The sequence below is a fragment of the Tupaia chinensis genome, unplaced genomic scaffold, assembly GCF_000334495.1.
Source record: "Tupaia chinensis unplaced genomic scaffold, TupChi_1.0 Scaffold000575_1, whole genome shotgun sequence".
Lineage (NCBI taxonomy): Eukaryota > Metazoa > Chordata > Mammalia > Scandentia > Tupaiidae > Tupaia > Tupaia belangeri.
Genome location: NW_006160089.1, coordinates 35,734 through 40,827, shown reverse-complemented (window position 1 = coordinate 40,827; position 5,094 = coordinate 35,734).

The following is a 5,094-nucleotide window of genomic DNA, read 5'->3' as shown; positions in this document are numbered from 1 at the left end:
ATGAAGATTCAGAAAAGACAAAACAGTACAAATTAAGAGTCAGTGATGAACTTCACGAAACTCACAATATTGTACAAAGAATCAATTTTTAGAAAGTTGACCCTACCTTCAGAAATTACTGAAAGCCTCTCCAAGACTTGTCTAAGGTGTCCAGGACTTCCTTGTGCTGCGTTGTGGCCTTCTAAGTGCAGATCCGCACCTTACCATGGACTCTCAGCTGGACTGGAATGGATGGGTTTAGTGCTTCTGTCCTCTCTCAGGCAGCATGTCTTGTTTTCACCACAGCACAGAGAAAACCACTTATGGAGGACAGAGGAAGTTTCCCAACAAAGAAGAAAGAAAGACATCAGGGATAGGATGAAGGAGAAGAGCTATCAGACTCCTGGTGGTACTTCTGCTAATCAGGGGCAGGAGGAACTGATTTATCACATACTTCTGCATGGGTTCCACAGTTCGCACTATTGTAGTGTCCCAAGTGTGTCATTGTCCAAACTTGTTGCCTTCTCTGGGGAGTGAGACCCATGAGGCACTGTTTCCAATGTTAGCATTAGTGACTGTGACTTGGCAGTTTGGCAGATCATAGGATAGTGGCTAGAGTGTGGGCAGCCATCCTGGAGGCTGGGTTTGCTGCATGTGCTCCAAAATATGGCTATGAGAAGGAGGTCCACAGAAATTTAGATATGATCAAAACAGGGGCAGAATATTTTGCTCTTGTTTTACTTTTCTTTGAAGTGATACGTGCCTACAAGAAAAAAAAAGCAGTAAAATATGTATGAAGTGAAAAATGTGTCTGTTTCTCACACTCTTCATTCCTCTACAGTGTAATCACTGTTAATGTTTTGACATGTTCCTATTCAGACACTATTCCATGCACATAGCAATATGTATATATAATATTTTGTTTTTATAATAATAAAAGTTATTATAAAATATAATTTATTGTGGAAATTTATTTGTTTCTCTTACAAACATCATGAACCACCTATTATATCACTCAAACTTACCTCATTATTTTAAAAAATATTTTATTAAATATTAGATGTACCAGAAGTTACAAACATTTTCCTACCTCCTGCCACTTAATTCTTTTTTTTTTTCTGGCTGTACAAAAACAATGCTAAAATGGATATTCTTTTTTTTGGGGGGGGGGTGAGGTTTTTGCTATAGGGCGCGTGCCCTTGCCAGAAAGACAGAGAGAGAAAGACAGAAAGCGAGAACTCACTCCCCAGGAGGAATGGACTTCCCTCAATCCCTTCTCTTCCATTGTCCTCTTGGGATCTTGGGCATGCACACGCATGCACTCGGTGTGAGTTTAAGTCACTAGGTCCGGAACTCAAACCATGGTCAACTACTACATGGGAGTCTAGTGACATAGCCGTTATGCCAACTGCTGGTCCTGGATATTCTTTTTTCAATTTATTTTTTAAAAGTTTTATTTTCATTGATAAGTAATAATAATTATATGTATTTGTGGGGTAATTTTTTAAAACCTGTATACATTGTAGAATGATCAAATCAGAGTAATCAGCATATCCATTACCTCAAATATTTATCATTTCTTTGTGGTGAGAATATTTAAAATCCCCTTTTAAAGTCAGCTGGCAGGATTTATAAAACATTATTAAACAAACAAATATTTGCATTATGGTAATTCCAGAAGGAAGTGAGACAAAGATTGGAACAGAAAGCTAATATAATGAAATATAATAATTGCTAAAAAGTTTACAAGTCCTGGTGTAGACATGGACATTCAGATTAAAAAGCTGATCAATTCTTAAACATATCCAACCTAATTATAAGTAAACAATCTAAAGTCTAAAACAGAGACAAAACAACAGGAGAAAAGCATCAAGTCAAATAGAATGGAATTTCCATTAGACTATTGGCATATTTCTCAACAGAAACCTTGGAGCAGAGCTGAGAATGGAATGATATATTCAAATGGTGAAAGAAAAAAATGCCAGGCAAGACTTCTGTACCTAGTAAAGCTGTCCTTCATATTGAAAGAAAAATAAAGTATTTCACAGCAAGCAAGAACAAGGGAAATCTCATTGTTGTTTTGATCAAAACAACAATGAGATACCACCTAACCCCAGTCAGAATGTATAAGATTAAAAAAACAAAAAATAAGTGTTGGCGTGGGTGTGGTGAAAGGGGAACACTATAACACTGCTGGTGGGAATGTAAATTGGTCCAACTACTGTGGAGAACAATCTGGAGATTCCTCAAAAGTCTACAAATAGAACTACCATATGATCCAGCAATCCCATTCCTTGGCATCTACCCAAAGGACAGAAGAATTCTTCACTGGAAAAGTGCTTCCACATGGATGTTTATTGCAGCACTTTTCGCGATTGCAAAGACATGGAACCAACCCAAATGCCCCCATATGGATGAATGGATTGAAAAACTGTGGCACATATATTCTATGGAATACTATTCAGCCATAAAAAAACCAACAAAACCCAGGCCTTTTACAGAAAGTGGAAGAATATGGATGATTTACTGCTGAGTGAAGCAAGCCAGGCTATGAAGAAGAGACACTGTATGTCCCCACTTAATATACACCGAGTGTCTGCACTCTATAACTGAAGCTGACGGGCTAAAGGATGCACAAACACAAGAGATCGGTGTGAATGCAAGATGTGGTGTGTGTGGAGGAGTGGGGCCTGGGGAAAAACATTTGGAGGAGAGATACAGAGACAGTGTTGTTGAGACAGGGAGGTAGTATTGTTATATTTTGATCAACTGGACCGGGGAGAAATGTTAACATATTGAAATGATCACCTTGTAAGCTAAAAAATGTGATTGAATGTATTTAAAAAATGTAAGAAAAAAAAGAACAAGGGAAATCATAATTAGACTGGCCTTACAAGAAATGCTCAAAGGGGTGGGCCCTACATTTAGAAATGAAAGGACAGTAGCTATCTTCATGCAAACATGAAAATGTATAAAACTCACTAACAGAGAAGATACACAAATAAGAAAGAGAAAAGAATCAAACCTTATCACTACAGAAAACCATGCAACCCCAAAGATAAATACCCAGAGAGGAAGAAAGGAACAAAGGGTTACAAAACAACTAGAAAAAAAATGACAAAATAACCGGAGTAAGTTTTTATTTTGAAATATACACTACATTATTACTAATCATAGCCACCTTACTGTCCTGTTGTACAGCAGAACTTATTTATCCTATGCAACTATTTATCATTTGCAGCAACATTGAATGAACCTGGAAGACATTACATTATGAAAAATGAAATAAGACAAATGCAGAGAGACAAATATGGTATTATCTCACTTGTATGTGGAATCAAAAAAGTCAAACTGATAAAAGTAGAGAATGAAGTGAAGGTGGTGAAGGGGGAGAGGGAGAAGTAGGTAAAAGGGTACAAATACTCTTTCACAAAAGTTTTCACTTTGATAATTGTTTTCTTTTCTATGCAAAAGATTTTAGTTTATTATAATCCCATTGTCTATTTTTGCTTTTGTTATCTATGTTTTTAAGGTCTTGATAAACTTTTTTTGGTCCAGATCAATAGTCTACAGCATTCCCCTATGTTTTTGTTTATTAATTTCATAATTTTATATCTTACATTTAAGATATCGATCCATTTTGAGTTGGTTTATGTATATGGTGAGAGATAGGAATCTAGTTTTATTCTCATGCATATGGATTTCCAATTTTTGCACCACAAAAATAACCAAGATGTGGAATCAACCTAAGCGTCTACCAATGCACCAAAGGATAAATGGATAAAGAAACTGAATTATATATACATAATAGAATGTTATTCAACCATAAAATGAATGAAATCCTGTCAGTGAGGCAATATGGATGAGCCTGGATGATATTATGCTAAGTGATATAAACCAGAAACAAAAAGACATATATCACATGTTCTCACTCATTTGTAGAAACTGAAAAATATGAGGTCATAAAAGTAGAGAATAGAATAGTGCTTACCTGAGGTTGGGAAGGATAAGAAGAAGGGAGAATAGAGAGATTTTCATTAATGAATGCAAAATTACAGCTAGAGAAATGAAACCTAGTGTTCTACAGCATAGTAGAGTGCCTAGAATTAAGAATAATTTACTGGGGATCAGCAGATGGTATAATGATTATGTTGCTGGACTCCCACATTGCTGACTGTGGTTTAAGTCCCAGATTAGCAGCTTGAAACATGCTGGGCACGTCTGCTTGCATGCCCAAAATCCCAAGAGGAGAAGGGATTGCAACATGACCCAACACCTCCCACCCACACACACACACTGTGGGTGATTCCTCACTTTCTGTCTCTCTATCTCTCTCTGTCTTTCCAGTGAGTGCACAAACCCTATAGCAAAAAAAAAAAAAGAAAGAATATTGTACATTTCAAGATGGCTAGAAGTGAGGTTTCAAAAAATGAGTGAGAATAAGGAATAGAAGACAAGGAGAAACTATTTTAGGAAAAATGAACATATATTAAGTTCCTGAGGTCAGAAGGAGCTTTGTTTATTTGTAAAACGACAGCATCAAAGTTAAAGAGAACAAGAGAAGGGAACCAGCAGTTAGCATAATGGCTATGTCGCTGGGTTCCCACGTAGTTGACCGCGGTTCGTGTCCCGGACCCAGTGGCTTAAAACTCACGCCGGGCGCGTGTGCGTGCGTGCCCAAGATCCCGAGAGGAGAATGGAGGAGAAGGGATTGCGGCGTGGCCATCCCCCCTGGGGGGTGATTTCTCGCTTTCTGTCTCTATGTCTCTCTCTCTGTCTGTCTGGCGAGCGCACGCGCCCTACAGTGAAAATCTCTAAAAAAAAAAAAAAAAAAAAAAGAGAACAAGATAAATAATTAAGTGTTGTAAAGTGAGGCCAAAGAAGATGTTGAGTCTATATCATCCAGGGCCTTATAAACCATATAAATGTGCTTACTCTTTGTTCTATTAACAATGGGGAAACCTTTGAAAGGTTACAAGTAGCTGCATAGAATACAAATATCTGTATTTTAATAAATTCTTTTTTTTCCATGAAGAATAATCTGGAAGACTGAAGTGAGCCCACAAAAATGGGAGCAAGGAGACCAGTTAGGGGATTATTGTGGTTATCTAGGAA